This window comes from Lycium barbarum, chromosome 2, assembly GCF_019175385.1.
Source record: "Lycium barbarum isolate Lr01 chromosome 2, ASM1917538v2, whole genome shotgun sequence".
Classification (NCBI taxonomy): domain Eukaryota; kingdom Viridiplantae; phylum Streptophyta; class Magnoliopsida; order Solanales; family Solanaceae; genus Lycium; species Lycium barbarum.
This window is the reverse complement of record NC_083338.1, coordinates 1,178,171-1,191,795: the sequence shown is the minus strand read 5'-3', so window position 1 is coordinate 1,191,795 and position 13,625 is coordinate 1,178,171.

The following is a 13,625-nucleotide window of genomic DNA, read 5'->3' as shown; positions in this document are numbered from 1 at the left end:
TCTTAAAAAAAGTTGAATAACTGTTTTGCGCCGAAACTAAGACATAACTTGATTCTCAGTGAAAAATGAGTAGGAAAAGAAAAGGAACACTCACAAAATTCGATCCACTGAACACGTGCATTCAGAATTCACTGAATTTTGAGTCGCAACGAGACATCGTAGGGGCAAACTGATGATCAGCTGCTGTCAAAGTTGTAGAAACAGAGTGATGAGGCAGAGAGAAATGGGAGAAAATGAAGGGAAAAAAAAAAGAAGTAAATGTTTTTGATGAATGAAACTGGAAATGATAAGAGTGATTATATTAATAAGTTTGTGAGAGAGAAGTCAACAAGAGGGAAAGAAGTGGATTTGTTGGAAAGATTATTTGTGTGAATTTTTTCAAACGATAGACTTACAAGCACAGTAACAACAACTATGAAAGACTTTGACAGGATGTGCCTGTTTTAACAGAAACTTGTCAAATAAACGGGTTGAATTGAATTTAAATTGATTAAAATGATCCGCTTTAATAAATATGCAGATCAATAATCCACCCAAAAGTCACTTCGGCAGGAATGTGAAATTTTATTCTACTTTATTACTTACTGCCCAAAACAATAATAAAAAGGAGAAGAAAAGGGATCCTCCATTCATTATTAATAAAATGATACAATGACTCGAGATGAAATTTAAAAATGAGTATTTCTTAAATTTGTGATTTTAAACATGTCACAATATCTTGTGTGACAATAAAACTTTTGAAACTTGTGTCTTCAAATATGACATAATATTTGTGTGATTATAAAAATTTCTTATGTCTCCTTACTAGTCAAAAAGGAGCTCTTCCATTAAGAATGCATTCTGGTAGGAACTAAGGCCGACTATTACATAAATTGTCGTCCGTCTTATCTAAACGGTCAATATACTATTATGGATATTTTTCAATTAATTATGTCTCTAACATGCCTTTCCCGTGAAAGTAAACGTTTTTCTCGTGGTTCAAGCAAAGATAAATCTCTTTTTGTAATACAGTTTCAAGACTTATTTCTGCTTTAATACCACATTAAATATGGATATCATTCATTTAAAAATTTAACTTAAAGAAGGTTCCATTTTTATTTACACTAGTTTCTGGACACGTGCATTGCACGTGCATCTCATGTCAATCAATATATTCTAAGAAGTTAGTTCCTATGATTTCCAGATTGCAAAATAATGTTTATGAAGAGATTTATTGTAATTACCTTTTTTTCCCTGCAAAGAGTGCATTCGATATTTGTATTCTTTAATATCCTCAAGGAAGAAAGAAGCTTTAAATTGATTAGAGAGCTCATCTTAAAAAAACAATCCGGCCTCCAAATTCGAACCAACGATCTAGGGATGTTTACACACACTATAGTCCTTCTCTCTACTAACTGAGCTAAGTATTAAATGTTGATACTAATAAGTAGAGGTTGAAAACACTACCAAACAAGAGATTAAATATTACAAAAGTTAATACCTCTACCAAACGACCCCTTAGTGTCTTCCGTCTAGTGGATCATTCGCCTATTATTCCTAAAATATCTAAGAGAATCAAGTTCTAAGCTCTGTGGCGACAAATTTAAGATTCCTTTCTAGTGTTTGGACACGTGCATTGCACGTGTTTCTGGATACGTGCATTGTAGGTGCATTGCTAGACAGTACTCGCATTGGAGCGCAGATTAATCCAAAATCTTACCGCGAAGCCCCACTTTGACTAAACAGCTCACCATCAAAAGAGACTTTATTTCTAAGACTCGAACGCGAAATTTTTGGCTAAGGATGAAGGGATACCTATCACCCATCGCAACGTCGATATTTTCTCTTATGTTTATATACTTCTTTCAAAATTTTCAAGAAAACTTACAAAAAAAAAAAAATGAGAACAAATTGGATGACTAACATAAATGGCACCTAGACATGTTGTCTAGTGGTATAAATTTGTCTTAAAAAAAAATTGATAACGGTTATGCGATGAAACTAAGACATAACTTGAATCTCAGTGAAAAAAGAACTAAAAAGAAAAAGGAACACTCACAGAGTTTGATCCTCTGAGCACTGAGCGTTCAGAATTTGCCGAATTTTGAATCTCAATGAGATCGTCGGGGCAAACTGATGATCAACTACTGTCAAAATTGTAGAAACAGAGTGACGAGGCAGAGAAAATGGGAGAAAATGAAGGAATAAAACAGAAGTAAATGTTTTTATGAATGAATGAAACTGGAAATGATAAGAGTGATTATATTAAGGGATAAGGCACTGTTAACCTCCTGAAATTTGGTTAAAGCTGTTACGACACACCTTACCTTTTTAGGGGTCCTATTCCTCCCTGAACGTTTTTGGAATCAATAATTATCACCCTAAGCGCTGACGTGGCAAGGAGAGTATATTTTGCTCTCTTTGGAAGAGTGAGAAGCATAAAATCTGACACGTGCCATACTTTAATTGGATACTTCACATTTAATTACACCTAATTAATTATCATTAAAGCTCAAAGTTTTTTCTAAACTGATTTTTTTTAATGTGGAAAACTGGTTATTTTTTTCTATATAGAAAAAATAACCAGTTTTCCAGATTTAGTTTAAAAAATGGGTTTTCCACATTTTAAACAAATAATTGGTTTTTACAAATTTTTGTAAACATTCAGTTTTTTCACATGTTGACAAGAAAAAACACTGTTTTCATATTTTTTTTAAAATAATCCATATTTTATTTGAAAAATAAAAGTGTCCTAAAAAAATGAAATCATGAAAATTTATTTATTTTAAGTCAATTTTTTTTTAAAACAAAAATCTAGTTTTCCATATTTTAAAAAAATCTATTTTTTCCATATTTTTTTTTAAAAAAATACATGTTTTCAGATTTGCTTTTTAAAAAAAATCAAATTTTCAGATTTTTTTTAAATATCCATTTTTCATTTTTTTGGAAGAAAAATAAGTTTTTCAAATTCTTTTAAAAATTGCCGCGTACGCGAGAAGAATTAAAAAAAATAGAAAACAAATAAATATACATGTGGCAAGGAAAGTGAATGTCACTCGCCATAAGAGTGTAGATATCCATTTTCAGGGTGGTAACTGCTCCGTTTTAAAAAGGTTCAGAGGAGTTATAGGACCCCTGAAAAGGTAAGGTGTGTCACAGCAACTGCGGCCAAAGTTCAGGGTGTAGTGTTGTCTTATCCCTTATATTAATCAGTTGGTGACATTGAAGTCAACAAGAGGGAATGAAAGGGGTTTGTTGGAAAGATTATTTGTGTGAATTTTTTCAAAAGATAGACTTAAAAAGATAGTAACAGCTATGAAAGACTTTGAAAGGACGCGCCTGTTTTAACAAAAAATTGTCAAATAAACGGGTTGGATTGAATTAAATTGGTTAGAATGATCCGCGTTAATAAATATGCGGATCAATAATCCACCCAAAAGTCACTTGGGTTGGAATGTGAAATTTTATTCTACTATATTACTTATTGCCCAAAACAACAATAAAAAAGAGAAGAAAAGGGATCCTCCATTCATTTTAATTAATAAAATGATACAATTTGACTCGAGATGAAATTTAAAAATGAGTATTTTTTACATTTGTGGTTTTAAACATGTCATAATGTCTTGCATGATGATAAAACTTTTGAAACTTGTGTCTTCAAACATGACATAATATTTGTATGACTATAAAAATTTCTTATGCCTCCTTACTAGTCAAAAAGGAGCTCTTCCATTAAGAATGCATTCTAGTAGGAACTAAGGCCGACTATTACATAAATTGTCGTCCATCTTATCTAAACGTTCAATATACTAGTATGGATATTTTTCAATTAATTATGTCTCTAACACGCCTTTCACGTGTAAGTAAACGTTTTTGTCGTGGTTCAAGCAAAGATAAATCTCTTTTTATAATACAGCTTCAAGAGTTATATCTCCTTTAATACCATATTAACTATGCATATCATTCATTTAAAAATTTAAATTAAAAAAGGTACCATTTTTATTTACACTAGTTTCTAGACACGTGCATCTCATGTCAATTAATATATTCTAAGAAGTTAGTTCCTATGTTTTCCAGATTACAAAATAGTGTTTATCAAGAGAACCCTTATTTTCCCTGCAAAGAGTGCATTCTATATTTGTATTCTTTAATATCTGCAAGGAAGCAAGAAGCTTCAAATTGATTAGAGAGCTCATAAAAAAAAACAATATCCAGCCTCCAGAATCGAACCAGCGATGAAAAGAAAAGGAACACTCACAAAGTTCGATCCTCTGAACACCAAGCGATTAGAATTTGCTGAACTTTGAGTCGCAACGAGAGATCGTCGGGGCAAACTGATGATCAGTTGTTGTCAAAGTTTTAGAAATAGAGTGATGAGGCAGAGAGAAATGGGAAGAAAATGAAGGAACAAAAAAGAAGTAAAGTTTAATGAATGAATGAAACTGGAAATGATAAGAGTGATTATATTAATAAGTTTGTGACAGAGAAGTCAACGAGATGGAAAGAAGTAATTTTGTTGGAAAGATTGTTTGTGTGAATGTTTCAAAAGATAGACTTAAAAATACAGTAACAGCAATGAAAGACTTTGAAAGGTAAATCTCTTTTTGTAATACAACTTCAACACTTATATCTGCTTTAATACTCTGTTAAATATGTATATCATTCATTTAAAGTTTTAACTTTAAGAAGGTGCCACTTTTATTTACATTAGTTTCATGGACATGTGCTTCCCGTGTCAATTAATATATACTTTTTACGACGGTATAGGTAATATGAGAATTACAATATAATCAGTAATGATAAATTTGAAGGGGAAAATTATAAACTCAAAGTGAAGAACAATTAGTTTATTCAAATGACTTTACTATTGTATATTAAGTGATTAGACATAATATGAAAAGTTGGATAACTATATTTAGTTAGATTGGTACGATGTGTAATGAGCTAACCTCTACGTTATTAGGAAACATTCTGTTTGAAAATATGAAAACATTCCATTAGAAAGTGTAAGAAAACAAGAAGTTTTGCAGCAGTCATTCAAAATATGATTTTTTTACCCTATAATCTTTTTACCTTTTGCATAATTTTTTTATATTTATCCTTATAAAGTTTCAAGTTTTTTCGAAAAGAATAATAATCTAATTATTTATGCTTTCGCGTAACTTTTTTTTTTCAACACTTTAATATTCCAGTTCTTGAAGAAATAATATTGACAATTATTTTTTTGTGTGACTAAAAGTTTCTTACGTCTCCTTACTAGTTAAAAACTCTTCGACCAATTAGAAGGCATTTTGGTAGGAATTAAGGTCGACTGTTACATAAATCGCCATTTTCTTATCTAAATGTTCAATAGATTAGTATGGATATTTTTCAATTAATTATGTCTCTAACACACCTTAATTTCTTTTTGTAATACAACTTCAACACTTACATTTGCTTTAATACCATATTGAATGTGTATATCATTCATTTAAAATTTTGACTTTAAGAAGGTACCACTTTTATTTACATAAAATTAGGATTTGACATAATCAATGCAAACTTGATTTCTAAGTGACGCCATATAATAGGAATTCATCTTCCTATTCTCTCTTTCAATTTTAACACTTAATTATTATTAAACAATGTAAAAAAAAAATTAATATGATATTGTTTATTAGACTCCCAAGGAAGTTGACGGGAATTAAAGGAAAATTAGGCTAATCATTTGACAGATAAGTTGTTTTATAGAGTTGTTGATAGTTTGTATTGAAATCTGCTTTGGAGATGTATTAGGTAAAAAATACGTCCGATATTTATACTAAATTGATGTTAGTATGACATTTGTATTCACATATTTTTTATCACCTAATTATAATTAATTAATATGCATTTGGGCCTCATTTATTACTTAACTCCGGTTAATTACATTGATTTGATATTAACATCATGTACATATATGTTTTACCCTAATATGTATGAGATTGTTTTTACTAATATAAAAAAAACATGCATGTAAAGAACTCATTTCATGTGAATAATGTTGCCAAATATTGAAGTGGAAGTTTTGTTCAAATTTCATAAACAAATACTGATTTTGAATCAAAATTTTATATTTGAACTCCAAATTGTATGGCCAAACGCCTACTTAGTTTATTATGTGTCTTACTTCTTTTATTTTTAGTTTGTTTAAAAAGGAATGTCATTTTATATACTAAAAAAAAAGGGTAATTTGCGGAGGTTGAAAGTTGTAATTCGCGGGGATTTTAGCCTCCACTAATTGCTTGAGGAGGCTAAAACCCCCGCAAATTGCAACTTTTAACCTCCGCAAATTACCCCGTTTTTTTAAAGTGATATTTAGTAATTATTTAATTTCAATATCCTACATGGTAGGTTTAAAAGTATAGAATTCAATTAATATTTTGATACATTAAACATTTTAAATTTAACATAACAAAATATAAAAGCCCCTCTCACTTTCTTAAATTCCTTATTCTGTCAAACTTATACGCATACTAGATGGCCTATGCCCGTGCTGCGCACGGGCCCAACACTTCGGATTATAGTGTATCTATGTATATGTAGTTGTGTTTAGATAATATATATATATATATATATACTATGTTCAAAATACGATTAATATAACATTGTAGTTTGTGCTCCGTATCTAGAACTTTATTTTATTTGTGTTTGCTACGAAAATTTATTAATACTTTTTAAAAGAGAAGACTTGTTTAAAAAGAAACTATTTTCCTCTCTTTGAGATAAAACAATAGCAATATTTAAGCATCAGTTGATACTTTCAATTTTAATTCGATTAACTTAAAGATGTAAAATACTTATTATTTTTTATCAAATTTTGATTTAGATAATTCTAATTCAAATTATTAAATTAATTTTACATGTTTAAAACGAAACAAAGTAGAAATTGATTTTCTAAATTGATTTTCTATTTAAACGAAGAAATATTATTTTTTAATTTTTGGTAAATATTCTCGATTTAGCTCATTTTACTTGTCTTTTGGATGTTTTTGGATGGTTTTCAAATTTTGTTTTTTGGATGGTTTTTTAAGAAAACGTCGATTAGAATTATAATTCGAATAATTTACCTTATTCATTATTTGATCTCCATTTGATATAATTTTTTACGACATTAATCTCTTTTCACATTTATTAGAGTAAGAATAAAAATAAAAAAGTAATTAAATTCTATCTTATTTTAAAATATAAATATTTTAAGTATATTTATTTTAGTAAACATAACAAATAAATGACATGGCAGAATAACAAATACAACAGTTTTTGTCACACCCTAGCAATAGTAGGGCATGACGGGCACCCGACTCTCATCAGAGTCGAGCGAACCCTTAGACATTCGCTCTATTAAAACCTGTCATTTCAAAAACTTTTAAGAACATAAAAATTTTCCCATTTGAAAATCATTATCTCTAAATGACTCAACTGATATCACTTTGTCGACATCTTGACAAACATACCACAGGACACTGTCTGCAGAAGTCTCTAAGGAGTGAACTAAACATTATGAGTCAGGACAGGGCCCTGACATACCCATAATCATACATATCTATACATGACTCAGCACAACTCCAGAATGAGGTGGAACTTGCCAATCCCAGCAGACGTCAGAGCATCCTAGCTATATACTTAACCTGCCAAGCAATCTGGGGCTGCGGGCATGAACGCAGCATCCCCAGGCAAAAGGACGTCAGTACGGACAATGTACTGAGTATGTAAGGTGGTAACAAATCATAATCATAATTTGATTTAGGATAGAAGAAATAACAATGTAACTCAATACCTGCAGCCTTCGCTGGAAGAAACATAAATGTATACACGAAGTCTCAAAACAACATTTAAGTAAATAATGTAATCCAACACACATGCCGCTTCCGACATGTTAACAAAATGGTCCCTTCGGACAGCCGCTTCCGGCTAGTATCACAATAATCCCTTCGGACGGCCGCTTCCGGCATAATAATACTGGCCCCTTCGGGCAGCCGCTTCCGGCTTAGTAATGATGGCCCATTCGGGCAGCCGCTTCCGGCTTAATAATGATGGCCCCTTCGGGCAGCCGCTTCCGGCTTAATATCACAATTATGTCAACACAAATTTAATCCACAAATATCAATACAAGAAATGATGCTATGGAATGTAAACATAAATCGTAAATGAAATGAAATAGTAAAATCTCGCACCCCCTTCGGAGTGGTTTTGAAAATCGAACTTTATGTTCCCTTTAGTATAAAACTAATTTCCTCGAAATCATTAGTAAAACCATATACACAACTCAACTGGCACCTTATGGATGTTCCCTTCGGAACAGAATAGGAGTACAATATCAATAAACCATCACGAGGAACATATAGACCTTACTCGTCTAAGAATGGAGTCATATGGAGTACATATAGAACGAATAGCACAAGAATCATGCCAAAGAAAGAAAGGTTTGTCTTACATACCTTTAGCGCTTATTTGTCACACAATATGTATACGCTGCCCAATAATACTTCAACCTATATTAAGACGCCAACAACTATGGTTAAGCTACGGGGAGATTCAAAACGTATTCTAACGTTAGTAACTCCTTTCTAGATGTTTAGACGACGTTTTCTCTTGTAGTCAAACCAACTACATACAACCAATCCCACATCAATAAGTATACATTCAACACCAATCCGGACAGCCCACACAATATTCTAAACAGCCCACATTCATAACATGCAATAACGATTCACATACGGCTACGACATTCTCAAGTTACTTCTAATAGTTTGTAGCCTTAACGTTTGCATGTAACAACTAATAACAGCCCATCCAACATACAATATGATGTATACTCTTAACTTATAATTAGTCTTTCCAACTTAATGAAAACACAAGTCCAAAACAGTCCCTAACCAACAACACATCCAAAACAGTCCCTAACCGACAACATAACAATGTTCGGAATTCTTGCAAACGCTTACGAACATACTAAGCCAACCACATAAGATTTTTACACATCATTTCATGTCTTCTTTTCATATAATTTCAGTAAGTTATGACCAGCTATCCACACGACAAGTACGACATCAATTCATATGCAACTACGCTATATCGTCATTTCTATTATCCTTACAACAATTCTCAAACGACTTTAGTTTCAACTCCAATTATTAAACACCTTCATTTCCATCATAAATTTCATGATAATAACAATCAAAATATCAAGTAAAAACAGTTCACTAACTTCCTCACAAAACAGTCCACACACGATTTCAACATGCTTCAACATCACTTCACATAAAATCATTGATTCACTTTATTTTCATACTAACACAACTTCACCTTTAACCTTCCAATTCTTTTCATTCTTTTTACCATGAGATCTATGATAGTAACATCCATATTTATTAAAGAAAATTAGTTCATTAATTCCACCAAAACAGTCCCCTCGGTCACAACAACATTCCAACACCAACATTCATGATTTTATGCATGCGATTCATGTTCTTCAAGTTACAACCATACTTCAACATCAACACATATAACCTCATGGTTACTATCATGTTCCAACATCATCACACCTTATTTCATACATACAACTTATATCTACTCATCTACATCACCCTTAATGCATGGAAAAGAAAGTTAGATCTTACCTTGACAACTTGACTTCTCTACTTGGCTAGAGTTGGTGACTTGAGATGAAAATGGTTCTTGTTGCTCCAAAGACTATCTTCACTTTTTAGGGACCTTCTAAAGGGTTGAAACACCTTGGAAAGTAATTTTTGGATCAAGACTCAAAGAGCTCAAAAATCAGCCCCTTGGCCGAATGCTCTCTCTCTCTAGGCTTAGGTTTTCTTTCTTTGTGTTGTGTAGTTGAAATGAATTGTGATGGCTGATTTCTTGGTCATTATTTGGTTCAACTTTGATGCCTACAAGTTGGTCACATGCTCCACTTATGGCATGATTCATTCCATTAACTTTACACTTAAAATTTTCTAATTTGTTTTTTCTTCAACTTTCGGCTAAGTGTGTTGGCTGATTTTTCATCTTTGTTTCCTTTCTTCTTTCTTTTCAATTGTTTACAAGACAATCTCATGTGTGGTGAATGATTCACACACCACCCTTTGTCCATTGTAATCATTCCAAGATGAATGATCCATATTTAATGTGAAATGATCCCTCCACCATGTTATGTCTTCCTAAAATAATGTATACTTTTATAAAGTAATGCATGCTTCAATATTCAATTGCATGACTAACCTTTTCCTCCTCCAAATTTCAGCTCCTTGGCCGAATATACATGTATATTTCTTCCAATTTAATTGTCCACAATATAATGAAAGTGTAGTGGATGAATCAACAATTAATGCATATTTGTATGTCTTCCATAATAGCCTTATTTTAGATGACTTTGAGTCATCTTTTGGACATGGCATGTTAATGTTCATATTGACTCATTGTTGCCACTAATTTTTACTTAACATCATAATTAAATAGTTCCTAATTTCCAACAACATTCTTATACTAAGTAAATTTATAACCGATTAGTTCTAGTTTAGAAATTGAAATCCGAGGTTTCTATCTCACGTCGATTCTTTCGCAAATAACTCGACGTATAATAATACGGGGTCTAACATTCTCATGTAATATAGCACTAGTCCATAACTTCATTTTCCACACATAAATTATCATTCCCAATCACCGTCGTCACACTTTTTCGTCTTAAATAATTGTGGGACTTCATTCCTTGTACACACCAAGTTATTCGTTTCATGCTTGAATATGATCAAATTCTCCGGGCTTGAGTAAATTTACTCATGTTGGACGGTCCAATTTCCTAGTCCAAAAATACGGGGTGTAACATCCTTCCCCTCTTAGAAACATTCGTCCTCGAATGTCAAATGAGGACTAATACTCGTATCCAATTTCTACACTTATTAATATCACGTTACTCCCTTTTCTCAAACACATATAATCATGTTTCTTTCTCATCCTTGTTTCAGTCTTTACTCGTTAAAGCTTACTCTTTTTTTTTTTTTACTAACTCACCTCTCGAATGACTCCTTGCTTATCATTTATTAGAGTAAGAATAAAAATAAAAAAGTAATTAAATTCTATCTTATTTTAAAATATAAATATTTTAAGTATATTTATTTTAGTAAACATAACAAATAAATGACATGGCAGAATAACAAATACAACAGTTTTATATCTACATTAGATCTCAGGCTAATATAAAAAAAAAATTGTATGGTTTGACTACTTAACCTTTTGAAGAAAAGTAATTTCATTTGCTCCCACTAATGGATTGATACGCACGCGGCAATGAATCCATCATTATTGACTTAATGAGATACTTTAGAAATTGCATGAATATTGTTTGATTTTTTAGTATGGGGTGCACTTTTTTTTTGACGTTATTAATTTGCACTATTTTTATGCATATATATATATATATATATACACACACACATACTATGCTAAAACACGATTAATATAACATTGTAGTTTGTACTCTGTATCTAAAACTTATTAATCTCTTTTCACATTTATTAGAGTAAGGAAAAAAATGAAAAAGTAATTAGATTCTATCTTATTTTAATATATAAGTATTTTAAGTATGTTGTTGTATAATAATTTCATTTGCTCCCACTAATGAGTTGATACGCATGTAGCAATGAATCCATTATTATTGATTTAATTGTTTGATTTTGTAAGCACTTTTTTTTTCCGTGAGTTTGGATGCGGCGAGTTTCACTTTTTTTTTCTTCCGTTTTTTTTTATTGCTTGGTGTTATTTAGTATGGGGCCCACCCCCCCTTTTTTTAAGGGACAACGGACGATGAAGCATGGGTCTAAACCCATGCTTTATATAGTTACTTCTTTTTTTATTTTTTATTTTTATATTGCTTGGTGTTGTTTAGTATGGGGCCCACCCTTTTGGACATTATTAGTTTGTACTATTTTTATGCATATAATATATATATATATATATATATATATATATATATATATATATATATTCAAAACACGATTGATATAACATTGTAATTTGTGTTCCGTATATAAAACTTTATTATATTAGTGTTTGCTAAGAATACAAAGTCTGCACTTTTTTTTTGACATTGTTTATTTTTTTAATATGGGATTCATTTTTTTTTTATATATTGCTTGATTTTGTCAATATGGGATACTATGTTCAAAACACGATTAATATAACATTGTAGTTTGTGCTCCGTATTTAAATCTTTATTATATTAGTGTTTGCTACGAATATGCACGGTGTTTAATATGGGGCCCACAATTTTTTTTTAACTTTGTTTTTTTTAATATGGGATTCACTTTTTTTTTTTAATATTGTTTGATTTTGTTAATATGGGGTTCACTTTTTTTTCCCGTGAGTTTGGATGTGGTGGGTTCCACTTTTTTTATTTTTTTAATACTGGATGGTGTTTAATATGGGGCCCACAATTTTTTTTTACAATTTTGTTTTTTTATGGCCCTGTTTAATATGGGGCCCAATTTTTATTTTTTTTATATATACTATGTTCAAAACACAATTGATATAACATTGTAATTTGTGTTCCGTATCTAAAACTTTATTATATTAGTGTTTGCTAAGAATGACTTTTTTTTTTTTACATTGTTTATTTTTTTAATATGGATTCATTTTTTTTATATTAATTGATTTTGTCAATATGGGATACTATGTTCAAAACACGATTAATATAACATTATAGTTTGTGCTACGTATTTAAAACTTTATTATATTAGTGTTTGCTACGAATACGCATGGTGTTTAATATGGGGCCCACATTTTTTTTAATATTGTTTATTTTTTAAATATGGGATTCACTTTTCTTTTTTTTAATATTGCTTGATTTTGTTAATATGGGGTCCACTTTCTTTTTCCCGTGAGTTTAGATGTGGTCGATTTCACTTTTTTTTTTTAAAATATTGGATGTTGTTTAATATGGAACCCGCAATTTTTTTAATATTAATTGTTTAATATATATGAGATCCATATTTTTTTTATTGGCCTGTTTAATATGGGGAGTCCACAACGGACTACAAAAAGAGCACCAACCGGTGCTTCTTAATAGTAGTAAAACGGAGAGCAATGTTCAAGTCAACCATTTTGTGGGGGCATAGAGTGCAATATTTTCAAAGTCTTTCACTTTAGAAATTCGGATAAAGTTACTCTTTTTGTAAGTATACGATCACAGAATTTAAAAAGCGTTTCCCACTTTTTAAAATTCTTTATTCAATCGACGCATGAAATGGAGAGAATAGTATTCAAGTCAACCATTTTGTGGGGGCTAGAGTATAATATTTTCAAAGAATTCCACTTAGAACTTTGGATAAATATGCTCTTTTTGTAAGTATATGATCACAAAATTTAAAAGCCTCTCCCACTTTCTTAAATTCATATTCAATCAAATTAAGATGCATAAAATGAAACAGAGAGAATAATGTTCAAGCCAACCATTTTGTGGGGGCTAGATATATTTTCGGAGTCTTCCACTTAGAACTTTTAATGAATATATAAATCACAAAATTTAAAAGTCTCTCCCATTTTCTTAAATTCCTTATTCAATCAACTTAAGACAAATAAAATGAAACTGAGAGATTAATGTTCAAGTCAACCATTTTGTGGGA